Genomic DNA, 27,687 nt, shown 5'->3' with positions numbered 1-27,687 from the left:
GCAACACATTTGGGAATCAAAAGACTCATAGTGGTCAAACTGCAAAATATTTGCATCCACCCCTAAAGTCCGCGTCGTCAGTCTGAAAGGCATTTTAAATCTGTACCATTGTATTCTAAAGATATTACAATATGGAGCATAGTTATTCAATGCATATTGTCCATCTGCATTAGAATGCACTTTTTCCTAACAAGTACATCAATATATAAATATAACATTACCACTCATTATCCATTCTTTGTAGTCTCTAGTGGATGCACTGCAGCAAAATGCTTTTTAGCCCATGCTGCTTACAATCTAAGCCTTTTAGAAGAATATTGTCTGCAAGCCTGACGGCCCTAGAAAAAGAAAACATTAATATTCATACACATAATTACATACATATACAAGTCAATATTCCAAGTACTATTCTATAAATGCTTGTTTGTGTGTGTAAATCTCGAATAATGCAAATCTAATGAAAAGTACCCTATTTTGCCAAAGACATTTTCGTGGTCACAAGGGTGTGTGTGGGGGAAGTTGGTGTGGTGGGGGTCCGTGGTAAGCTAATCCTCTGGACCTCTGGTGGCTGCTGCATCGGTGTACCCTGTGCCGCTGTATTGTGTGTCATACGCTGCACAGAATTGCACATATCCCAGGGGCCGCATGTGGCTACCGGGCTGCACTTGAAATATCAGTAGTGTGGCCTAACACACATGCTTGCAGTTTTGCTTCCTAAAAAAAACTTGCCCCCCCCCTGCTATGTAATTAAGCATCTATTAGCGCAATGCAATTAGTCATTGTATAAAACAATAAATGGCTCCTGTTGTAAGATGCTCTGGGAGGCAGTTGCCAGGGTGGAGGACCATGAAATGCCATAATTCGAGGGTCTTACTCGTTGTGTTACCCCCTTGCACTGAAAAGGGGTATCAGTTTGCAACAAACACACCAACAAACACATCATAAACAGACACTTACAAAAATAAAACATCTCTCTGATATTTTTGCACATGAAAATAAAAGATGTTAGGAAACAAACTTTTACACCAAAACTTATTAAAGTACAACTATATATATTTACACTTCTCGTCATCTATCGTTTATGAACTTAATACAAACTACAAATTGTAAGAGGATCCCAGCCAATTTTATTAATGTACTTTTAAGTATTTGCATTCCTTTCTGCTCCGTTCATAATCACAGGAAACTATTGTTAGATGTAGTTTTGGTCTTGGCTCAATGCCCAGACTCTCTGGCCAGCCAGGAGAGTCAAATACAAAGGCAGCCCAAAACAGTAATTTCGTTTTTTTAACCCTTTAACATATCTTCATATCAAAAACCTTGCTAGACAGAACATTGGTCAGTGCACCTAAATTCCAGAGCCATAATGACTTCACTGAGCTGCCAATCATTTTCCACAAGCATAATTCTCCCATTTTCTCTGTTAAATTCCGGAAACATGCTCAGTAGTTGTCATGAAGTCAGTTCCTGATTTCCCAGTTTACGGAATTTTCAGGAGTGCCAGATGTTTCGGGAGATGTTAATTTGCGTATTTGTAACCGAAATAAGTGGCCATTATGTTCTTGATTACATTTTCTAAATGTCCATATTTGGGCTGTGATCTGTATTATGGTATGCAGTATTTGTGCTGAATCCCAATTGCACATTTCGCTAGCATTAAAATAGAGCCGATCCTGTGGTGCATCATATATATCATGCATGTTGTGGTCTCCCAGGCTAACCCCAAACTATATGCCTGATCTTCTAGTGTATTGCTCATAGAGGTAATAGAAAAGACGAGTCCTCTGCCACGCAATCACATGCAAGACGACTCAGGTGCTTGCTCTGTATCACCTTGTCGCCATGGGATGACTTCCAAATTGGTTTCACATGTTACAAATAGTTCTTGGGGTGTTGGAGTGGGAGGGTATGAGAAGGAAACTGGTATATTTGAGTTTTTTCTTTAGTCTTTATCCCCATCCCTTACAAAGACACAATGCCACCATGAAGCACAATGGATCTATTGCTGGGGACAATTAAAATTTCTCTGTGCAGGCTTCTTTTTTTCACCTTGTGTGGCAGTGCCAGAAGGTGGCTTCATTTTGGAAGGAGGTTCTAACACATATACAAATAATCACTGACCACACAATCCTTCACTCTCCTCTGATTGGCCTACTGGGATATGTCAATGATATCCCTGTCACACACAAATGACTCATAGCAATTCTGCTCTTACTCGCCAAGCAGAGGGTGGCAGTGCTCTGAGGTAGGAAACCCGCACCCACTATCAAGACATGGCTAAAAGATGTTACGCTCTGTCAGGAACAACTAGATACCTTCTGGGACTTTATGCCACTCAGCTCCTTTACCAACAACATTTTGGAGCCATTCATAACCTGGCTCTGGCAGAGAGACTCAACTCTTCTCACACCGGCCCTTGCCTCACGACCACTGATCTGGGCAGCAGAGTGCACCCCCCCCCCCCCCCCCCAGCCCTGCGAGATTGGGACCTGACCCCTTGTGACAACTTCATGCTAAATGTCCAAGACACTTCCTGTTGTGATATAGTTTCACACTGACACTATTATATGGAATATGACTGCTAAAAGACTCAAACTTCGGGAAATGCAAGTGAGTGACAATGCAAAATGCTTTATCTTTGTATGCTCAATGTGGCAATGTCCCTTTGTATCTCCCCCTGTTGGCCTTTCCACTGCCCCCCCCCCCCTCCTACCAACCCGATTCATCTTCTGTACTGATACAGACACTATTGTTGTGTTGTAATGTTTATAACAACAAATGCTAATAAAAAAAAATCCAACTCAAAGGTAAATTTTAATTTCATATTACTATTTTGAAAATGACACTTTTAGAGTGTTAATTGTTTAGGGCAGATGCACAGCAGTTATTTTTGTTTATCATGAAGATGCGTTTAATTTCCCAAATTAAATTCATCATTCTAGAACGGTACAGAAAATTGAGGGAAGAGACAATACAAAACACCTACTGAGAAAAGAAAACTTTTGGATACAAAAACTTTCCACACAAAAGCCAGCAGGCTTAAATGATAGGATTGAATTGTCATGTTATCTTTAAAAATTGCTCCAAAGACTACATCTTGTAACCACTGTGACCGCTCGCACAGATACATTATAACAACTAGAGGGTTGTTTATTATAATCAACACATGTTGACACACACTCCACTCACTGATACATCATAGCACCCTCAAGATTCCCGAGCAATCATATAGCTCAACAGCTTAGTGCTACAACAACTGGCACACGAACCATGTGTTCGTGCCTGGTATAGGGCAAGCCTAGCCCCACCGCATTTTCAATACAAATTTTTTATTTTCCGTATAACACTCTTATTTACCCCCCTTTTTTTATTCTTAATTCCCTCTTAGAACTCCCCCTCATATGAGCACAACGCAACCATGCTCGAGTTCACCCTGAACTATTAACGCGACCCCAAAGTCTTTTCTGACACCATACCACACCATCAGTCTGTTGTCTAGTTTCATGGTCACATGACCGGAAAACTCGGTTTGAATATTTTAAACGCGGCCAGACTTACTCTGTGCTGACGTTCGTAAGAAAGTCAACAGACCAGAGAACGCCACATACTTCAAGGTTAGTTTTACCATCTAACTGTTTCCTACCCCAGCGTGCTGACAGGTGATTATTCACCCACCAGCAAAACCAACCCTAATTTTTGCCGATTGTTTTTTCACTGACCCATAATTTTTTCACAGATTTGTTTTGCATCTTCGAGAAAAGGCCTGTAAGTGACACGCCGTTTCCCCCACATTTATTCTCACACGTTAATATTAATGCTTATAGGAACTTCACGGGGCTAGGGGCCAACCAGGTGTTATCACATTTTCATTCACACGACTTTGTAAAGCGCATGCATAACTCCATGTATTTTGTGTTACATGTATATAATGTACATATTTAAACAGTACCTTAATCGGTTTATTCATACACTCATTACAGTGTCTGTTCCCTGACGAAGGGCATTCATCAGTGCCCGAAATGCATTGGATGTCTCAACATGACATTGCCTGAAGTATAAGATGTTTAAAATATGGTAATGATTCGAAAACAAAAAGGAATGTTATACTTTAAATGAATTAAACAAGAACTATGAACTAATTGAAAAACCAGTGTTGAAGTCTTTTTCTACCAGAAAGACAACAAAATTGTGTGCCTAAAAGGGATGAAACTAGTGGTCCACTAGCTTCACAAATAACCAATGAACTTTTAGAGTGTTGTCATTTTCCGGCATAAGCCATATGTGCCTTTCTGCTGGTGTGCGGTACAAAAAGGGGTGGTGATGGACGGAGCATCTGAATCAATCAAACACTCACACCCAGTCAAAAGATCTGGGTTTAATCCATCACCGTTCTTTAGCCCACTCTGCCACCCCAGTTCAGACATGGCTTTATGCAAATCAGTCTGACCCTGTGCCTCATGGGAACAGTCCAGCCCGAACTGCCAAGCCATGTCTTCCCTGGACCGGAAACAAGCTTCCGAGGACCGGTTTCTGGCATTCCAGCCGTCTTCAGCCCAGCTTGCTTGAATCCAGTGGCAAAGTGAGCAAGGGACTCACGTCTGAGCATACCCTGCCACACTTATGGTGGCCAAAAGCGGTACAAAAGGGGGTGGTGATGGAGGGAGCATCTGAATCAATCAAAAACTCACACCCAGTCAAAAGATCTGGGTTTAATCCATCACCGTTCTTTAGCCCACTCTGCCACCCCAGTTCAGACATGGCTATATGCAAATCAGTCTGACCCTGTGCCTCATGGGAACAGTCCAGCCCGAAATGCCAAGCCATGTCTTCCCTGGACCGGAAACAAGCTTCCGAGGACCGGTTTCTGGCTTTCCAGCCGTCTTCAGCCTGGCTTGCTTGAATCCAGTGGCAAATTGAGCAAGGGACTCACGTCTGAGTATTCCCTGCCACTCTTATGGCGGCCAAAAGCGGTACAAAAGGGGGTGGTGATGGACGGAGCATCTGAATCAATCAGACACTCACACCCAGTCAAAAGATCTGGGTTTAATCCATCACCGTTCTTTAGCCCACTCTGCCACCCCAGTTAAGACATGGCTATATGCAAATCAGTCTGACCCTGTGCCTCATGGGCTCATGGGAACAGTCCAGCCCGAACTGCCAAGCCATGTCTTCCCTGGACCGGAAACAAGCTTCCGAGGACCGGTTTCTGGCATTCCAGCCGTCTTCAGCCCGGCTCGCTTGAATCCAGTGGCAAAGTGAGCAAGGGACTCACGTCTGAGCATACCCTGCCACACTTATGGCGGCCAAAAGCGGTACAAAAGGGGGTGGTGATGGACGTTTCTGCTGGTGTGCAGTATCACTTGACTGTTAAAGACTCACTTTTGGTGGGATGTGTATTGTTCCCAGAGGATGTACAAATGGCTTGAGTGTGGAGAGGTACTTTTCTTCCTTGAGAAGGATAGCCTGGGGGTTGTGCCAGCCTTTTCCTGAGCTTCAAAGAGTGCCTACCCTTTCACTTGCAGATGTATCTCCCACCTAGGCCTGCCTGCATTTGATGTTCTAGCCAGATTGCCTCCAAACTCAATTCTGCCCCGGAACTAGTTTAGAGTAGATCCAAGGGAGGATTTGCCCTTTATCATAACAACACCTCTGGATCAGACCAGAGAGCTCTGACCAGGAGAAGAAAGATTCTGCCATATTAGATTCATGGAGAGAGGGGTGTTGTGGGAGATTTTACTGACGAACGGATCCCTCGACCCCTCACAGACGAACGGATCCCTCGACCCCTCACAGTGTCGGCTTCCGAGCCAACCACAGCACCGAGACCGCCCTCATCGCCGCCACCGATGACATCCGAGCCCTGATGGACAACGGAGAAACAGCGGCCCTCATCCTCCTAGACCTCTCCGCGGCATTCGACACGGTCTGCCACCGCACCCTAGTACGGCGCCTCAGCAACGTCGGAATCCAGGACAAGGCGCTGGAATGGATCATCTCCTTCCTCGACGGAAGAACACAGAGAGTCCGCCTACCACCGTACAAGTCAGAGGCCACCGAAGTCATCTGCGGCGTCCCCCAAGGATCATCTCTGAGCCCCACCCTCTTCAACGTCTACATGAGCCCCCTCGCGGCCATCGTACGCAAACACAACCTCAGCATAATCTCCTACGCCGACGACACCCAGCTGATCCTCTCCCTGACCAACGACCCCGCCGCCGCCAGAGCCAACCTACACGAAGGGATGAAAGAGGTAGCCGAGTGGATGACGACCAGCCGCCTGAAACTGAACTCGGACAAGACGGAGGTCCTCATCCTGGGCTCCTCTCCCTCCGCCTGGGACGACTCCTGGTGGCCTCCCGCCCTGGGCACCGTACCCAAACCGACAGACCATGCACGAAACCTGGGCTTCACCCTGGACTCCTCCCTCTCCATGACCAGGCAAGTCAACAACGTCTCCTCGGCATGCTTCAACATCCTTCGCATGCTACGGAAGATCTTCTGGTGGATCCCCACCGAGACCAGGAAGACCGTCACCCAGGCCCTCGTCACCAGCCGACTGGACTACGGCAACGCCCTCTACGCCGGTACCACCGCCAAGCTCCAGAAGAGACTCCAGCGGATCCAGAACGCCTCAGCCAGACTCATCCTCGACATCCCACGAACCAGCCACATCTCCGGACATCTGAGAGACCTTCACTGGCTCCCCGTCAACAAAAGAATCACCTTCCGCCTCCTCACCCACGCACACAAAGCCCAAGGCCCGAGCTACCTCAACAGCCGAGTCAACTTCTACGCTCCCAAACGCCACCTCCGATCAGCCAACCACGCCCTCGCCGCCGTCCCCCGCATCCAAAGAGCGACTACAGGAGGAAGGTCCTTCTCCTACCTGGCCGCCAAGACCTGGAACTCCCTCCCTCCCGACCTGCGCCTGACCCAAGACCACCTCTCCTTCAGGAAGAAGCTGAAGACCTGGCTGTTCGAGCAGTAGCGGCTCCCCCCCCCAGCGCCTTGAGACCCTACGGGTATGTAGCGCGCTCTATAAGTGTCACTGATTGATTGATTGATTGATTGAAGTTCTGTAAATTTGGGTAGGGTTATCCATAAGTTCTTTTACCCCATTGGTTATGGAGTGGCCAGGGGTCTTCCCACCCACAAGCAAACACTGCACATAAAAGTGCATCACCAGTACCCTCCTCTGATCCCTGCTGGACCTGTGGAACATCAGGAGACAACTGGACATGCTATCTGAGAAAAGCCTGGTGGATGGGACCCCCTCTCCTCTTGTACCCAAGACAAAGAAGTGGACTCCAAGAGTCATAAGGCTGACCTCCTGTTTGGGCTACAGGGACACAACAAGCTCCAAGAGGCCTTTTTCCTGCATTCCCAGCTGACGAGTTCTCACTGGAGCCTCACCAAGATGTTGCTCTGGCTTTCCTGGAGTGAGTCTTGACCCACAGGTAATGTTCCCAAAGGTCCTGGACCCTTGGCTGATGTCAAAGTGTACTCTGGAATTTTCCTGAAACTGTGACTTGAAAACGTTTTCTCAAATTATTGCTCTGAGGCCTGACTGAGACTAACCGCCAAGCTAATCCAACGAAGGTGCATTGACACCAGGCCAAAGTTCCAGGTTGCTCTACGTTCTTGTCCACAGCAGCAAATCTGATTCAGCGGGATCTCATGGTGAAGGTGTCTGGTTTTGTGCACCCTCTTTGGCTACAGCCTGCAGCCATACCCTGTTGGAAGAATCCATACTCCAAATAAGTTGCTAAGTCCGGAGGCAGAAATCTTTACCGGGCAATGGTGCAAAAAGTATCTGGCCGCCAAGGGACATTCCATGGGTGCAAAACTCAAATTTCTCCCGCTCTGGGCTTTCCTGTTAAAAGTCAGTGGCTTCACGGAGACATCGTCCAGAAGCTATCTGACAATGTAGAGTTCTCTTTGGCCACACCCTGCTGCCTTGCCACTCTGGAGACTATAGGGTCTATTAGGATATAGGACGGATCGCCACCACCCACAAGGCGGTGGCGATCCGCCCTACATCATACCCTGCCCGCCACCCATTACCCCCACCATATTAGTATGGCGGGGGAACCCCGGCGGATGGAAAGACCATCTGCCGGTTTTCCGCCTGTCGACCAGTTAACCGGGTGGTGAAGGGGCTAGATATGGTGGCGGTGTCTGCTAGACGCCGCTATCCATATTAGCATGGGCAGCAGTGCATGGCTTTCCATGGCAGAGACCCTACCAAGGAAAGCCATGCAGAGTCTGCTTTTGGGGGCTTTTTGCGGGCCCCCAGGGTATTGGGGTGTAGGGGGGTGCACATGGGGGTACCTTTGGTACCCCCCCTACATTGTCATGGACATGGTGGCAGGCACAACGCAGCGCCTGTTACCTTGTGCATGACAATGCACACAGTGCATTCCCAGCATTTTCGCACTGCCCGCCACAATGCTGGGAATAGAGGATGCCACTGCCACGTGGCGGTGGCATCCTAATCGCCGGTGCGAGACTGCCGCACTCTGGCGGCCGGTCCCAGCACCGCTAGGGTGCACCATCCTAACAGGCTCTTAAGTTTGAAGGTAAAACCTTTCATCGGTAAAACCTGGTCCCTGTATCTGACCCTTGCTCCCTTTTGACTTTGTATGGGTCAAACAGAACCAGATGACTGTGGATGGTGCTTAAGGCTTTTTGGCGCAATCCTTTACCTTACAGGTTGAAAATGCATGACTCCAGCTTCTACTGATTGGATTTTTCTTGTTTGGTGTCCTTTTATTTATTAAAATGTCCACTTTTTTTTTCAAAATTAGTTTGGGGATTTTTCATGTGTTATGTTTTTTACTTTATTACTGTTTAAGTCCTGCTTAAATAATGTAGGCACTGACCTCAAGTTAAGCTTGACTACTTTTGCTTTGTGCAAGGCTACAAGAGGGTTAAGCACAGGGCGTGGCCAACTGCCAACGGAAATGGCCACTCGGTAGCTTAGCTCCGGAGCGCCATTCCCAAAATATCCGCCTAAATTGAGATCCCCCTGGCCGAATCGTCGCCCGAGGGGTCAGCTGCCTGCTGTGACGGCGGTGGGAGTTGCGAGCTAACTTTGAGGAATATCCGGGTTGCTGTCAGCAGAAGACTCAGAGCGCCGGCTCCTCCGGGGGGGGGTCCCTGCAGCCAGAAGTGACAATGGGCGGCGTGAGTGCACAACGCAAAAACGGTGCGGAGGCCTGGAACGAGCGAGGGCCGGAAAAAAAATCAGAGCCGTGTTGATCGCCCTGACGGGACTCTATTGCCCCGCACCCTGCAAAAAGAGACGAAACAGCACCCAGGCGCGATCGGAGGAGTGGACACAGCTTGGAGAAGCGTCTTGCCGCTGCTGTGGGGTTGAGTCATCAGGAAAGCACGCACTTAAGCGAGGCCCCCACCGCGGTCCCGGCGCCCGGCTGACTTAAATTCACGTGAGCGCCGTATCAGGTCAGGGGCCTAGGTGGGGGCTTGTTGCGGAGTTGGACACTGGAGGCCTTACACAACCATCCTGCGCTCCTTAAAAGACAGATGACTGAGCTGTGCACTTCTCATGAGGTGATGGCGCTGCAACTGGACGATTATGAAGGCAGAATGCGGCGCAACAACATTCGCATGCTTGGCGTGCCAGAGCGCGCGGAAGGGCAGGCCGCCGATCTGTTAGTCGAGGAACTCGTTCTCAGGCACCTGCAACCAAGTGGACTATCCAAATGCTTTTTCATTGAACGTGCTCATCGTGTTCCGGGAAGCTGCCCAAAGCCCGGTGCGCCACCACGGCCGCTCCTGGCTCGGGTGTTTAATTTTCGAGTCCGCAATGTTATCCCCTTCTTCCCAGATTTTACCTTCAGAGTGCAGAAACAACGCCTCACTTTTCTGGAGGTGAAACAGGCCCTCAGGGACCAGGAGATTAAATATGCTATGGTGTTCCCGGCCAAACTCAGAGTTGAAGCTAACAGTAAATTATGGTTCTTCGGGAGGCCGGAGGATGCATGGGACTGGCTTGAGGGCTGGCTCACTGTTGGAAAGAAGTCACGCAAGGTCCCCTCCGCAGCCGATGGAGCAGAAGATTGGCGACACCAAAGACGTTCCCTTTGGCATTCTGACTCACACTCTCAGAGCCACACAGGAGGACGCTGAATCAGTGGTCAGACTCCGATTTGTTTGACAATTCCAGGACGAAGTGTGCCCTTATGGGCAATCTGACGGTAGGGCGATTGTTGTGCTCTACACTTGATCCTGGTTTGGTGCTTATATTTCAGCTGGGAGGGCCAGAAGTTTCGGGTGAATGTTAAGGAAAAGGCCGAAGGTTTTATGAGCGGGCCTAGATTGTTCCTTGATTCATGTTAATCACGGGGGCGGTGGGGCCACGGTGGAGTCTGTGTTGTACTTACAATTGTTTCAGGGGTGGAGTTGCTAACGTTCTCTGAAGTTGTTTAAGGGTGGGCGACAGGCACTCTGCATGTTGGGGGTGGCGGGCGGTTTTAGTCCCATTGTGCAGGGAGGCAGGGAAGGGGTGGGGTGGGGTGGAATTGTTGCATCGGGGAGAGATAACCTTGGATAGCTAATATCTCACTTGGCATTACTACTGTTGACATTGATATTGTGTTTCACTACACTTCATTTTGATTGTTTTGGCTCCGCTCTGAACGACAACTCTGGGGAGACAGGCAGGGACGACCGATTCACCATATTAGTTGCACATTTGCTGTATTCTGATGGCTCCAGGACCGGGACTTAAAGTGTCCACTTGGAACGTACACGGTCTGAGATACTAAATTAAAAGGGGTATTGTCCTGCAAAATAGTCACCGGCATGCACTTGACATAGTATTGTTACAGGAGACTCACTTGATAGGAAATTCATGCATGGCACTGAATAGGAAGGGTTAAGGCATGATTGTACACTCTGGGTTTACCACGGGCTCTAGAGGGGTTGGGGTACTCCTGCGCAAGGGCTGTCCTTACGTGGTACAGAGCACCTCGGACAGACATGCAGGGTAGATATGCAGCAAGCACGGGTATGTAGGTAGGTAGGGTAATCAATGTGGTTTCAGTATAAGCCCCACCTGTACTGCAGCGCCTAACATTGCAAGACGTGGGGCCGTTGTTGTTGGCCCTACCTGTAGGATCCCTAGTACTGGCGGGCCACTTTAATTTGACTATGGACGGCCTACGTGACCGACTTCCGCCTAGAACAGACCCAGCACACGGCTCACAACTCCAGGGATTCACAGATGCTCTGGGGCTGGTGGATGTATGGAGGTGGTCACACCCTCACCACACACATTACACACATCAGTCGGGGGTCCATGGCAGTCAATCACGGATCGATTATGTGTTTACTCAGGTCCGAGACATAAACGATTTCACTGAATTCACAAATCTGGCACGAGGTATATCAGACCACTCTCCCCGTTTTGGTGTTCTTTGGCGTCCAACCCACTAGGCATCCCGGTCCAATTATGATACAGCCATGGGCACTAAAGATACCCCGCGTAAAGGAAAGCCTCCGGCAAGATACAGATTACTATTTCAATGAAAACGTGGGATCGGTCATGTTGGCGGTTACAAATGGGGCGGTAATCAAGGGTAGGGAACTACCCTTGATTGTAGGTCACAGAACTGAGCGTAACACGAGGGTGGTCGAACTGGAAAGAGACATTTTGCAAATGGAGGGGGCCCTCTCTCAGGATCCTAATCCCGACACCCAACACAGGATCAAAATAAAAAAACAGGATTATAGACAACTTCTGCTGGAGGAGGCTACTATGTGCTCTCTAGACATGCGTACAGGTAAACTCCTGGCGTGGGTGGAACATAAGGAAGAGGCAGCGAGATGGGTGCAAGCAATAACTGGCCCTGACGGCGGACTGATATCGGACCCCCAGGGGATCGCAGAAGCTTTTGCGTCTTACTTTGAGTAGGTGTATCGGGTCCCGCAGACCTCGCAAGCCTCAATGGCTGCAGATCTCCTTGCCACTATAGATGTAGTGTGCCACTTGCATCAGGATAGAGAGGGACTGGAAGCGGATTTCTCTGTAGATTAGGTCCAAGAAACAATACTGGATGTTCGGTCGGGTAAAGCGATGGGTCCTAATGGACTACCTATCGAGCTTCTTAAATTGATGGCTACAAAGCTAGCGCCCCACTTGTTAAACTTATATAATGAATGCTATGACTCAGGGCTGCTACCGGCTGATATTCGCAATGCTGCCATTGTAGTTATCCACAAGTCCGGTAAGCCAGCGGAGGATTGCAAATCATACTGCCCTATCTCGCTGCTTACAGTGGAAGCAAAAATTCTGTCCAAACTCCTGGCCAATCGTCTAGACCCGTATCTTAATGATTTAATCCATCCAGAACAATCGGGCTTTATGCCCGGAAGAAATATGGCTAGAAATCTGCAATGCGTACACGGGGTAATGGGGTGACTAGACACTCTAGAGGAGGAAGCGATCTTGCTATCACTTGATGCCACCATGGCATTCGATACTATCGAATGGGAGTATCTTTTTGCTGCCCTGGCTCGCATGGGGTTTGGATCCAATCTAATTGGATGGAGCCTGCTATTATATACGCAGCCCTCGGCGCACGTCACGGTTAACAATCATCGCTCCGCCTCTTTTCCCCTCCGCCGGGGCATGAGGCAAGGTTGCCCGCTGTCACCGCTCCTCTTTGCCATGGTGTTGGAGTCACTGGCCATTTGGATCAGGGGGTATCCAGGTATAAGGGGCATTAAATGGACCAGCGAACATGAGGACCGAATATCTCTCTATGCGGACAATATTTTGCTATATCTGGCCTCTCCAGTTTGCTCTCCACGACGGGTGTTACACGTCTTTCACATCTTTGACGCGCACTTGGGGTATCAGATAAATTGGTCCAAATCCCAGATGTACGCACTCTGGGAGGAACCCCCATATAGCCCTAGAGGTTATGACATACCAGTGGCAGCACAAGGTTTTCGATATATGCGCATTTTGATCACATCCAATGTTAATCTTTTTTATGAGCGGAATCTGAAGGTGCCGCTGCAGCGCTTGAAGTCAGATGTTACGCATTGGAGGTCGTTGCACCTTACTCTTTTGGGACCCGCCTCCCTGTTTAAAATACTCGCCCTCCTGCGCTTTCTTTACGCTTTGGAAAATGCTCCTAATCCTGTCCCTGACTCCTATTTTTTGCAAATTGAGGAGGTGGTGCGGGGGTTGCTCTGGGAGGGTCGACCTCCACGAATTGCCATAAACAAACTCACCATAGGATGGTATGACGGAGGTATAGGGCTGCCGGATCTGCGTCTCTACTATCAGGCACCGCAGTTGATGGCCATTATTAGATGGGTGTTTGGACCACACGATGATCCTAATTTCAGAACGGACCATTGGCTTATGGGGAGAGGGGGTTAAAACAGAGTACTTTATACGAATCACCGGAAGTTACAGTTGACTGGCCCCACGGCTCGTACGGTGGAAGTGTGGAACGGAATCCAGCGTAAGCTACGGTGGCATAACCATCTAACTAAGGAAACTCTGTTGTGGGAACCGGATATATTGGGTGTCTCAGTCCAGGGTTTGATAAAAGGGACATGATCGGGATCTCCAGGGTAGGGGACATGTGGGTGTAAGGGAAAAAGGCCATGTTTACTGATCTTCAAGCTAAATACCACCTTGCACCATCGAAGACTTTTAGGTATTTCCAAATTACCCATGCCATTGACTCAGCTTTCTATAGGGGTACCCCCTTCCGGATTCCTCCCCGCTGGAGGACTGACTATTGTTAGATCCAATGGGCCGGAAAGCCATCTCCCTAACATATAAAAAAATTAGTGAATAACCGAGCTGACCCAATGTTGAAACTACGGTCAAGCTGGGAACATTATCTGGGGGAGATTGAAGATGAGGACTGGAGAGAGGCGCTCGCTTCACCCAGAGAAGTGGCAATTCCTATGCGACTCCGACTCGTCCAGCTCAAAGTGCTCCACAGGGTCTATTTCAATGCCAAATTATTGTTTAGGTTGGGTAGGAGACCGGACCCGCTCTGCCTCTGATGATGTAACCAGACCGGCACATTCACACACATCATCTGGGACTGCCCTCACATACAACAATATTGGACAGATGTCACACGGCAACTAGCCAGGGCGTGTGGCAAACCTATTTAACCATCCCCCAAACTATGTCTCCTCAATATTTGGGAGGCAACTGACCTCTCACAGGCAGAGCAATCGTGGGCCATAATGGGATGGGCCATAGCCAAATGCAATATTGCCCAAAAGTGGGGGTTGGACACAATGCCACTGGTAAGAGATTGGGCGAATGACATGGACTATGCCACGATTGCTGAAAAAAGGGTGTTGAAGGGGAGAGGTTGCCCCAAAAAGTGGGACCACAAAAGGGGAAAGTGGAACAAATATTGGGGTGATATTTGCATTTTTCCCACGGTGGAATTGAGGAGGGAGAGATGAACATTCATGAACAGGCTGGGAGGGACTGTGGTGACCTCCACACCGGTTAGCCAATAATAGGACATCTCTGTAGTTGGACCAAATACTTGTTTCCTCATATTCTTGACCCTTCAATGATGTTGTAAATATAACAGACGAGACAAATCTGGGGTTAGAAGAATTATGTAGCCCATGATCTTGAATATGTTGCGAAGCACTGTCATAATCTTGTTTTGCCTTGCCAAAGATGAATGTATACTGCCTTGAACCGATGCCTTTTTGTTATCAATAAAAACTGTTTAAACAAAATGAAAAAGAGGGTTAAGCACAGGTTTATTTAGTGATTCATCCTGACAAGGATTGTGATTATTATTTGAGGTTAGTTCTCACCCTACTCAAATAACACCCCAAATATTGGCTGGGAGAAGTTGGAGAGCAAATGCAAGCTAGCCTCAGGCAGGGTAAATGTAATTGTTTAAAAGTTACCTTTCCTTAATATTTATACAAAATCCAACTTCATCACTGAATTGGATTTTTAATAACTCCTAAAAATAGTTGATTTTTAGCAAGTCACACTCATAAGAGACAGTATTAAGATTTTAATCTCTACTCTGATTTTCTATATTGGACAGCTAGCCCTGACACCGTGAAAAATAGCTTTTGCTTACTAGTCTCTGTAAGCAGATGTTAACATTACATTTCTACATGTTTTACTTTCAAATACCATGCACCCTGCCTTCTTGGATACAAGGGATATGTAGGGGCAACTTATCAATATATTTAAAAGGGAGCTTTTGATCCGTCAAAAGGGTTTATTTTGACAGGTCAAATTGCAGTTTTTACACTGATACAGTCAGGCTGCAAGGGGAAGGCCTGCGTCCATGTTTGCTCTGTCACTAAAGTGGATGGCACAATAGGTGCTGCAGTCCACTGGTGGCATTTACTTTCTAGGCCCTGGATACACTTTGTGTCTTATACCAAGGGTTTATTATAGGCAAGTTAAATATGCCAATTAGGAATAACCCAATGCAACCATTTTTAGGTTTAAAGTATTTTATTGAAACAGGGTAAGGAAGGAAACAACAGGGCAAGGAAAAGAAAAAACCACAGGTGCCCCACAATCAATGCGTACAATACAGTAGATACATAAAAGCAGTTCTGTCCCTTCAGTAGGCACCATCCGGCATGGAAACACAGCTTGTGCGCCTGTGGTTAAAGATAAAAAAGAAAAAAAAGGGGGGGGAGGGGGGGGAAGAGGTAAGGGGGGGAAGGAAGGGGAAAAAAAAAGGGGGGGGAAAGGGTGGGGAAACAACCCTGCTCCACAACCTACCCAACCAACAAAACCCCCCAACTACCTCACCCCAACCCACCCCCTGTACTGTGCCAGTGATCATCTGCTCTCCCCTCATATCGACCCTCCGGTTGACTCCGCTACTCAATGCCAACTCCGACCAATCAAACAGGCGGATCCGGTGGCGGTGTCAGCCGTAACAGCCTGAGATACCTAGGGCAGGTGATCTCCCTGAACTCAGAACACAACAGGCTATGGAAAGGCGCCCACAGCTCCTCAAAAGCATCTGTATCCCCCAGGGCCACCAAGGACATCTTTTCCATGCCAAGGACATGCCACAATCTATGCAGCCAGCCGACAACAGTGGGGAGTGTGGTGGAGCGCCAGTGTATGAGAATGTTTTGCACCGCTGACCCTAGAGCTATCGCAATCTGTCTACCCCTTCTAGACCTGAGGGGGTACATCAACCCATTCGGCAAACCCAGTAGGACATAGGCAGGGAACCGCGGCAGCTCTATCTCAAAACATTTGTCCACCTCGCCCAGAACCTCCTCCCAGTAAGAAGCCAAAAGGGGACAATCCCACAGTATGTGTGTAAGCGTGCCAGTTTGGCCACAGTTACGCCAGCACGTCCCCGGTATTGACCTATCCATCTCATGCAATTTCTCAGGAGTGCGATACCAGTAGGTCGAAATTTTGGTGAAGGTCTCCGTGAGCCCCGTGTGATAGGCCGAGTGGCGTGAGCGGTAGGAGATGTGGTCCCATTCTTTGTGGCTCAACACTCGCCCGAGCTCCCGTTCCCAGCGCTCCCGACCGGGGTTGTGAATGTAAAAGGGGGGGGGCTGCAGCATCTTATACAAATCGGAGATTAGTTTAGCGTCCGACGTGCGTGTGATTAACCAGCGCTCGTACACCGTGATCTCCCGGTCCGCCGTTTCGCGCACTTGGGGTTGTAGTGCCCAGTGGCGCGCCTGCATATACCTCATGCGCTCCGTCTCAGGGAAGCCGTATTCCCGCTGTAAGTCCTGGAAGGGGATGACACCTTCAGGGCCGTATAGGTGATACAAAGTGCAGCAGCGGGCCGCCCGCCAGCGCTCGTAGGCACCAGGCTCAGTTCCCGGACCGAAGTCCGGATTGCCAATTAACGGCGTGAAGGGAGAGGGAAAAGTAGTAAGGTCATGCCTAGTGGCTACTGAGTCCCACGCCCGAAGCGGGACACGCGTCACTAGAGATGCATAAAGGTTAGGGGGTCGATGAGCCCGCCTCAAGAATGGGACCTCCTGTAGCGTTCTGCCTGCTACCGCCTGGTCCTGGAACAGCCAGTGCTTGTCTGACTCCCACCGGCTCCATTCCACCAGATAGCGGAGTTGGGCGGCCTGGAAGTATTTCCGTAAATCTGGTATCCCTAGCCCCCCAGATTCAGGCGCCAACGTAGCGATGTTCCTCTTAATCTGTGGTCTACGGCCCTGCCATACAAACCGCGCAATGGCCGATTGAGTCTCCGCGAGCCACCCTGTGGGGGGCTGGAGCAGCAACGCCCTAAACAGGTATAGTACCTGAGGCAGAAGGGTCATCTTCACTGCGGCCACCCTGCCTAGCAGCGACAACGTGTCCTTATCCCACCAACCCAGTTCTTCTCTGATTTTCGATCTCAAAGCCGCATAATTGGCCGTGACCATCGCCGGGAGGGAGGGCGCCAACAGGATCCCTAAATACGGAATCCGGTCCCCGGACCAGCTCAGAGGGTAAAGCCTCTGCAGTTCCGCCCTGGTGGTGCTGGTGAGCGAAATGTCGAGGGCAGCTGATTTCCCGAGGTTCACCTTAAAGCCCGCCACCGCAGCGAAGAGGTCCAATTCCGCAATGCAAGCCGGCAGCGACCTCCGTGGGTCATCGAGCGTCAAAATGACGTCATCTGCATATAGGCTAATCGCGTGATGAAATCCGCCCATCTTGACTCCGACGATATCGGGGTTCTGCCGAACCCTTTGAACAAACGGCTCCATATAAAGAGCAAAGAGCAGAGGGGACAGTGGGCATCCCTGTCGCGTACCCCGTTCTATGGGAAAGGGCAGGGAACTGCCCCCATTCACTCGGACCACCGCGGACGGGAACCGGTAGCAGTTGAAGATCAGGTGCCGGAACTTCTCGCCTATTCCGAACTTGCCCAAAACCTTCTCCAGGTAGGGCCAGTGCACCCTGTCAAACGCCTTCTCCGCGTCTATGGAAAGGAGCATTCTTTCCCCGGGAATCCTGGAGGCCTTCTCAAGAATATGAGTCACCCTCTTCGTGTTGTCCACTGTCTGCCTGCCAGGCACAAAGCCCGCTTGATCCGAATCGACCATGCCCGGGAGATGGAGTGCCAAGCGTGCTGCCAGTATGCTGGTGAACACTTTCAAGTCCGTGTTCAGCAGCGAGATAGGACGATAGGACCCACAGGCAGTCCTGTCCTTGCCCGGTTTCGGGATCACGGAGACCGTGGCCTGAAGAAATTCGGGGGGAATGGCACCCGGCTCCGCGAACGTGTTGAAAAGGCGGGTCAACAGGGGCGCCAGCTCCTGACAGAAGGTCTTATAAAACAGAGGGATGAAGCCATCCGGTCCCGGGGCCTTGCCCGGTTTGAGCCGGGAGATCGCCGTGACCACCTCCTCGATACGGATCTCCCGTTCCAGATACTGAGCCTGGTCCGGCGCCAGCGACGGGAGCGGCACCGACTCCAGATAGTCCGTCTCCGCCTGGGCGGAGGGGGCCTCGCCAGTGTAGAGGTCTGCGTAAAAACTACGGAAAACGTCCGCTATTTGCTCATCTTCCGTGACAGAACCTCCGGCCGGGTTAACCAGCTCCTTCACTCGGTGCTGTTGGTGTTGCACCCTGAGCTTGTTGGCCAGGAGCCGTCCGCATCGGTCGCCACCGATATAATACTTGTGCTTCAGACGAAGCATCGCGTACTCCGCCCGGTCCGTGTCCAGGGCAGACAAGAGTTTCCTGGCGGCTTTCAGCTGCCTCCAGACTCTGGGGGCTCCTGTTCTATGATGAACCTGCTCCAGCTCCCGCACCTGCCGGGTAAGCTCGTCCCTTTTGAGCTGTCGATCCTTGTTCTCCGCCGAGGAGATAGCGATAAATTCGCCCCGGAGCACAGCCTTCAGGGCTGCCCACTGCGTCGCGCGGGAGGTGTCGCCATTGTCGTTTACGCGCTGGAATTCCGCAATGGCCGCACGAATCTGTTCCACCGTCGACCGTCTGTGCAATAGCGTGTCCCGGAGTCGCCAGACCCCTCTCGGCTGAGCCACCGGGGGCAGATTGAAAGTACCCTCCACCGGCGCATGATCAGAAAGAGAGAGGACCCCCATGTCAGCGTTCGAGGCTAAAACGAGCATCGGACCCGACACAAGTAGATGGTCCAGTCACGCATGGGACTTGTGTGCGTGTGAGAAGTAAGAGTACGCGCGGGTAGTAGGGTGGAGGTGGCGCCACATGTCATGCAAGTCCGGCTCCTCAAGTCGGGCGCGAATCGAGCCCGAAAGCTCTCCCAACTGGTGGCGCCGTTGCACAGACCTGTCTAGAGCCGCGTCGAAAACCAGATTCAGATCTCCCCCCAACACTATGTGCCTATCAGAGGTGGACGCCACGTCTTCCAACGCCTTGTGCAAAAATTTATCCTGGCGATCATTGGGGCCGTAAATAGAGCCTACAGTCAGCACCAAGCCTCCCACCCTAATCCTGTATGCCAAGAGCCTCCCTTTCTGCTCCACCACTTTGTGTAAGATCTCCCCCCTGAACACCCTGGAGAACAGAAGTGCCACCCCTGCCGTTTTGGAAGCGCTGGAGGAGAAAAGCTGCGTGGGGAACTTAGGGGTACGCATTCTGGGACAGACTTTGGCCAGCAGATGGGTCTCTTGTAGCAGGTAGATATCAGCCTGGGAGTTCTCCAACAGAGACAATACCGCCTGCCGTTTAACCGGATTATTCAGCCCTTTCACATTCAGAGTGACAACTTTAAGAGCCATCAAGGAGGGGAATCAGTGAAACGCACATAGGTGGGCAAGGCCCAGCAAGCGAACATGGAGGCCACCTTACGAAACCTCAGCGCACAGCAAACACAGACATCCCTGCGGCACAGTACAGTCCCCGAACCCCAGAACCCCCCAACTAGAGGGACCCCCCCCTCCCCTTGGAACTTCACACACCCAACCCCACACCACTCCCAACTCCCAGCCCCCTTGCTAACCCCCAAACTCAAAACACCCCCCTGCAATTCCCATTCCCGCTCCCCGCTTCGCAAACCATGCAAAGAAGTCATTGTCCCAGTCCGGTCCTTATCGGACAAGGCCGTGGAAAGTCAGTCTAGTGGACGTCCAGCCACCACCACCTGCACTCGCCATCCCGCCCCCCCCACCCCCAGAACCCCCGCACCTGCAATAAGAAAAGGCTAGTGCAGACTCCCCCCGGAGTAAGTTCAGGCCGTCAGGGCCACTTCACTGGTCGCCGTTGCTCTGGAGGCCTCCTGGATGGCGGCCGACATGTCCGCCCGAATCGTGGGCGAGTCCGGTCGCTCCGGCGGCGGGGAGCGCCTCTCCCCCGCCTGCTGCCAACCATCCCGAGTGCTTCGTCTGCGGCGCGGCGCCGGGGTGTCTGTGTCCGATGCTGTGATGCCCAATACCGCGCAGACATCCTTGAGGGATCGGAGCTGGTGCAATGTTCCGTTCCACCGAAAAATCAGGCGGAAAGGGTGCCCCCAAAAGTACTGCGTCCCCTGCTCCCGGAGGAAATCCGTGGCGATTTTAAAGGATTTTCTCTTCTGCAGTGTGACCGTAGATAAATCCTGATAGAGGGCCACCGGTGGTCTCGGAATCGGAAAGGCTGCTGTCGCCGCGCCTCGCGGAGGATTCGCTCCTTCAGGGGGAAGTCCGGCAGGAAGGCCAGGATGTCCGGGGGGGGCGCAGTAGCCCTGCGGGGGCGGCCCACCCGGTGCGCCCTGTCGATGTGAACCTGAAAGTCTTCTGACTCCCCTAAAATGGCACGGAAGAGGGCCTCCAGGTATGCGGTCACGTCTTCACCCTCCTCGCCGGAGGGGACGCCTCGGACCCTAATGTTATTCCGCCTGGACCGATTTTCGAGGTCCTCGGCGTGGGCCTGCAGCTCGATCTGTTGCTCCCGCAGCCGCAGGACCTCTTGCTGCAGGTGGGTGATCTCCTCGTCCCTGGAGTGACCAGCTTCCTCCACGGTGTTGACCCGCTCCCCCAGGGAGTCCACCTCTCTCCGTACCTCGCGGACCTCCCCGGCCACCTCCTGCTTCAAAGTCTGAAAATCCTCCCGCAAGGAGCTGAACAGCGACTCAAGGAACGATCGTGTCACCAGGGGCTCTCCGCCATCAGCGCCCCTGGAAGGGGCCGGGGAGGTCGTGACGGTTTGGCTCCCTCCGCTGCGTAGGGCGCCGCGTCCCAACATGTCCGGTAAAGTCCGATCACCCCTCCTTTGTCCCCTAGCGTTCGACATCCTGGCGGCACGGGAGTCAACGATGGCCGTCGCCCGGCGAAGAGGCCACCAGGGCCAGGGCAGCTATACACCGGCCAGGAAGCACCGCCACACAGAGACCCCGAGCAAGGCCGGGCAGCCGGGCCGGAGTTCACAAAATGGCCGCCCGTTACAGTCAATGGGCCAACGCCCAGGGAGTGAGGCCTGCCCCCGTCGCGAGTCCAGTGGCGAGAAACACAGCCGGAGGGCAGGCTCACCGGGGCGTAGGCAGCCGGGGCCGGCACTCCTAGGTGAATATCTGCTCCGGGGGCGCAACACCACTCCTCCACAACCAGGGTTGGGCCGGAACGGCCGCACTAGGCGAGTATTCTCAAGCCTCGGACTTGCGTAGCAGCCGGAAGCCGGCTCCGCTTCCGTCGACCTCCTCCGTTCCGCTCCGTTCTCGGCGACCTCCTCCGGTCGGCTCCGCTCCGCTGGCGAAGTCCCCTTCGGCACCCACTCTGGCACCGCGGTGCAGGCACTCCAGCGGGTCACTCACAGGCAACAGAGCACACCACCGAGTCCTCAAGCCTGGAGGTCTCGCGGCCTCCGGATCGCACACAAGCCGCCCAGCGGGCTCCGCCCCAGGCTTTCTCGGTCAGAATCGCACCTCCGGCGGGGCAATCAAGGCTCAACGATCACTCCACACCACCACCGGGGTCTCCAGGCTCAGTCACCGCTTGATCCGGGGGGGAATCAGCGGTTGCGAGCGGTGCAGGGTTTCAGGGGCCCGGGAGCTCTCGGCAAGTGCGACCTCTCAGCCCGCCATATTGGCCACGCCCCTGCAACCATTTTTAAAGGAGCACAGGCAATTTAATACTGGAAAATAGTGGTAAAGTGTACAGGGTTCTAAAGCCAGCAAAAATATAGGGTCAGCAAAAGGCAAAACATTTGGGGTGACCATGCAAAAAAGGCGGCTTTCCTACAATGACCATCACTGTGATTTAGTATTTTTTGGTAGGTCAGCAATGTAAGTTGAAAATATCGGCGATTCTCGAATACCTTCTTGTTTTAGCCCATTAACTATTGGAATTTTTGGAGTTAGGCCGTGTCCTTCCAAAAGCTTCACTTGAACCCAAGTTTCTGAGAGAAATTCTACTAGTAGACAAAGAAGCATTTGATCAATTCCCCATGTTGATCATTTTGCCCAAAGCTTGTTTCTGGCAACTCTATGAAATGCTGTTTTATAGCTGATGTAGCAAACACACATCCTCTTTTCTTTGTTGACATTGCTTTTTCTGCCAGTAGTTGTAATGCTGATATGTTATCAAGAGTTGAGCACCTTAAATCTAAATAAAGTTTGGTGGAACTTCATAATGTTGCCATTGTCCATTGGGACAGCTTTGATAACAAATACTTTTCAACTAGCACACATCGTTCTACAGGAGATAACAGCTCAGATGTGCCCATAATGACAATGCTTGACCATGGTTCTGTAGAAATCTGGAAAGGTGACGGTGTAGCTGGTCTCCAAATTTCTGATTTATTACTCCCTGCACCCAAAATATCCATACCTTCGTCCGCAAATATTTTTTCAGCGCTCTTGTCTTAGTGAGACTCCTTCCTAAATACCCTAATGAGCCAAGATGGCAATCTTCTCTCTTGCAAATCTGGAGGTATCAAACGTTCTCTCCCCAAATATGCGACTTGACGTCTGCAGATGGTGCAGAATGCGGCTGCAAGACTGATCAGACGCATTCCCTTTCGGCATCATGTCTCTCCACACCTACAGGATATGCATTGGCTTCCAGTAGCAAAAAGAATAGAATGTAAGGCCCTGACCGTGGCCTATCACACACTGAAGGGAAAATGTCCCACCTATCTTAAATTAAGACTCTGCGCCTATAAACAGAATCGGTCTCTGCGATCAAACTCTCAGAATCTGCTCTGTGTCCCCCGCTTTGCGAAAGCCCGTCTGGGGGGGTAGAGCATTCTCCGCTAGAACAGCCAAAATATGGAATGCCTTGCCTGTGAACCTCCGCCATGCAAACACAGAGTCTTGCTTCAGAAAAGCACTGAAGAGATGGCTTTTTAGTAATAATTAGGTCTGGCCCCTGCTTCTGAAACGTCCCTGCATGCGTTGCTTGCTACTTGAGCTTCGGGACACCTCTGTTGTTGAGGTAGATGTTGCGCTTTATAAACTTCAGTATTATTATTATTATTATTACACAGCCGCTCTTCCAAAATGGTCACTTCTCCCTTCACACTCCCATACTCCTTCAGTGGTTTAGACAATCCAGCAAAGTCTGGCCACACTCCAACAACATACTTCATGATTTGGCTAGCGGTGGATCCTCCGCTAAGGCGGAGGAGCATCGCACCACTACTCTGTGAGCAGTTGAAAAAGGAAAAATAAAATGATAAATGTTATTATCATTTTATTTTTCCGTCGCGGCTCAGCTGGTTAGGGGCGTGGCTGGATGTCACAGAAACAGGGCGAGGAGTGGTGGCACTCTCTTAAGTGTTCATGGCGGTTTGGCCGGCCAAACATTCATGCACACTTTGCATGATCTGCACAACCCACGGCAAACCAATCACAATGCTGCTGTAATGAGCGGCGTCTTGCTTGGCCAGGGGAGACTGAGTGCTTCCTGGTTGCTGCTTCCTTCCTGCTCCTGGAGTGACAAAGAGGACCGAGGGGAAGCGGCCGGCGTGCTGATAAGTGGTGTTTTTTAAAATGTCCTCATCCCACCCCCTACCCAGCCACCCCCAGTAAGTAGCAGCCGCCACTGGATTTGGCAGCCCACCTCATCACATTCACCTTCTTGCTCGTATTTCTCCTTGCTTAAAGCTGCTTCCTTTATTTACGAGACTGGTGGTTCTTTTTCCAGCCTCGCTGAGCTCTCAATAGGTAACCATGACAAACAATCAGCTGCTGCATTCCTCAAAACAGAAAAATATTTCACATTGAAATTAAAATCCTGTAACCCTTCCACTTGGCATGGCTCTCACAGCACCCTTGCACATTAAATTCTCAAGTAAGGGTGTGTGTAAGGTCCTCACAACAAAAGGAAAGCCCTATAAAATAAAATAAACTTAGAGTAGTGCACGCCCATGTTCACAAAAGGACCTCAGTCTCACTCACAGATTAACACTCCTCAGCCCCCGTGAGTAAGCACAAAGCAAACAGAGATTCTTTGTCTTCTCTCTCCACTATCTGGGATAGCACAGCTCCAGTACCCTTCATCATCCCTGGTCACTATGGCCTTCCTAGCAACTTCGAAATGGCTTAATGTTGGCATTTCACCAATTGCCTGCTTGACTGTGCAGAACGCTTTATCACTCAATCAAAAATTGTATCGTTACAGCTAAAAGTCAGACGATTTATAGGTAACATTCCACTTTCAAGCATGTAAAAATGTATTCATACACAAAACAATTTCTAGTGCTAAAAATAAACTTTTAGGAATAGAATTAAAAATACAGACCATTAGCCTTCAAGGCCAAGAGAAAGGAAAACATTGTTAGTTCACAGAAAACATTTATAGTAATATTATTCACTCTTTATGCAGTTGTTCTTTAGACAGTTAAAAACAGACCTGGTAAGATTCCAGGCTGAAGCAGCATAGGCTGCGACCGAGAGAAGTTCTTAGGCTTAACAATTCTGTAGCACAGCGCCATTGCTTTGTTAACGGTCATTACTCCAGCCTTTCTCATCGGGGAGACAAAGGCATTATGTACGAACACATTTTCCCATAGACACAGAATGGGTAAATCCCGTTGATACATCTGGCCCTAAGAATCGCTTACACAGGAATACAAAAGAACAAATAAACTTTAGTTTTTGGGCATTCGGATTTACAATAACATAAACCACTTTCAGTGTTTTTGAAAGACCATTTTGTAGTTAAATATAGCCAATATTCCTAGTCTGCCTTTTAAGTATAGAGACTATCTAAAGTCTGGTAGTATTACATCAAGGTAGGGTTCAAAGCCTATATTCGTTTTTAGATACAAATACGTTTTCATCAATGAACTATAACTAGATCGACCAATTGTCTCATAGATGTTGATCTGCCTTTATCACTACAGTACTTGTTGCACCTAACTTGTTACAGTTATTCTGTAGTTCACTACAGCCTATTGCCTGTAGCGCGTTCTATGTTTCGCTTTGATTGAGTCATGTCCTATCTTCCTCTTTCAGCGTAAGGCTGCTCCCACATTTTGCTTCATCATACATACTTTCCTCCTTCTGGTGGAACCATGAGACTCTAGTAGCAAATCCAATGTCTAAGTATTTGAAGTAAGACACTCATTTGCACGGTGCGCTGCATTTACAATGCGACGCACCGTGGCGCAAGGACAGTCAGATGCATGTCGCATTTTTTGTCGTAAGGGCAGCGCAAGTGCGACGCAACTGCAACAATGCTCAGGGGGGCCCTATACCTAACATGCCGCGCCACTCCAGGTGTAATGTTTTGACACAGCGGGGATATAAAAGTGACTTAGTGAATTCGTGTAGATTTCACTGCTTCACTTTTACGAGGCTTCCTTGCGACGGAACGCCCACCCTGCATACATCATACCTGGCGCAGGTATAATGTAGCGCAGGGCTTTACAATGTGACGCATCTCACTAGATGCGTCACATTGTAAATCGGTCGCATAGTGGTGCAGTGTTTACGGCGCTGCTGCGTCACAGAAGTGACGCAACTGTGTCGATAGAATGTCACAAGGGGCTTGTAAATCTGCCCCTAATTTTTCACTCGCACATCTAAATACGGTGAACGGGCCTTCACCTACCTGGCTCCGTACCATTGGAGTAAACTCCCCTTGGTCATTAGGACTTGTACTGACTTCGCAGGCTTCAAGAAACAGCTTAAAACCTGGCTATTTTAAATTGAGACTCCTTACACTTCAGTTATCTCAGCGCCGAGATCCCCCTTCGGGGACGAGACGTGTGCTATGGCAAATACCCATTAACATAACATAACTCTCTATCTAGCTTTGTAGATAAGTTAGTAGTAGCTTGCCATATATATTCCTGACCCCTTCCAGTAATGTGATTGGGAGGAAACTTGCTTTCTTGAGTATTGGTACAAAAATAGCTAATTGCCATAAATGAGGAATATACACAGTTTTGTATATAGCACTAAAACTGTCTAGAGTTTGTAGGAGACCAGATATACGCTGATGAGCGGAAGATGTCTTCTGGAACACTGTCAGGGATGCAGCTTTATTGCCATTTTACTGGTATATAGCAGCAGTTACCTCTTCTGTGTATAATGTATTCTCAGCTTTCAAACCTTTACTCATTAATTCTACGTTGTTATGTTTCTTCTACTATGAGCACAGTGCTGCTTATTGCAGTCTTTGTTTTGGAAGACTTGAAGGAGTCTTCATCATTGCCCTGGTAGTTGGTACTACAAATTTGATGACATTCATTGGCCCCGACCCCTGCTTGCTAATAGGCAGTTCCACCTTTATATCCCCAAGAGGCCAGTTCCTAGGATCTCATGCTCTCTTTCGTCTACATGGCATTCTTCACTTCATCCCAATGTTTTTTTTTCGTGTTTCTTTAAAAAAAAATTTTTATTAGGGCTTTATAATAATTTCTGCTGTTTTTAGGGCTTCTTATCCAAGCACACTTTATCACCCTTGTTGGACCAACAGAAAATAACCCCCTTCTCACTAACAGTCCTACAGGCTGGAAAACACAAGCAAAATTATGGATGAATTCCAGTAATCATGTGCCAGACCCAAGAATGACCTGACGTAGTCCTTGTTGTAGCAGCTTGGTGCTTTACCAACAGAATCAACCAACTCCAATGTTGGTCTAATTATCTCACCAGACACTGTATAACTCATATAGGATGCGGCCCCCACCTCGACCTTGCACTTTTCTCTCTTCAGAAGGAGGCCACTTTCACTCAACCTACTCAAAGCTAAATTCAATGTTTCAACAAGGTCCTCTCAGTCCTTGTCATATACCAGCATGTTGTCCTGGAAACGAAATCACATGGTCAATTTCAGCCAACACTTTCTCCATCATTCTCTGAAAATCTGCAGCAACATGGAGCAAACCAAAATCAAATCATATACGCTGAAGGACATAACAAATGTAGTTCTGGCTCGAAGGGAGTGACCCGAAATGGGCCACCCGGGTCACTCGCGACCACCTCTCGGACTCCCAAGAAATGAAGAGTCGTGACGACAGTAGAGAATAAAAACGAACTTATTTATTAGTAAATGCGCTGCAGCGGAGTCCAGTCTGACCAGCCTCATGGGATAGCTGCTGAGGGACGGACTTTCACAAGCATAAGGGTAACAATTATAGGTGGCAGCATGAGTACAAGACACGCCCATCCAGTAACTTTCCACAAACAGCCCCAAGGAACAAAGGGGCACAGTAAGATGAGCTAAGAGTCTGAGACCGGGCACACACTATCTCTCTGGCAAGGTCATTCAGTCTGCGGTTGCAGCTGGAATAGT

This window comes from Lissotriton vulgaris, chromosome 6 (assembly GCF_964263255.1).
Source record: "Lissotriton vulgaris chromosome 6, aLisVul1.2, whole genome shotgun sequence".
NCBI lineage: Eukaryota > Metazoa > Chordata > Amphibia > Caudata > Salamandridae > Lissotriton > Lissotriton vulgaris.
The sequence above is the reverse complement of the archived record's forward strand: the minus strand, read 5'-3'. Positions refer to the sequence as shown.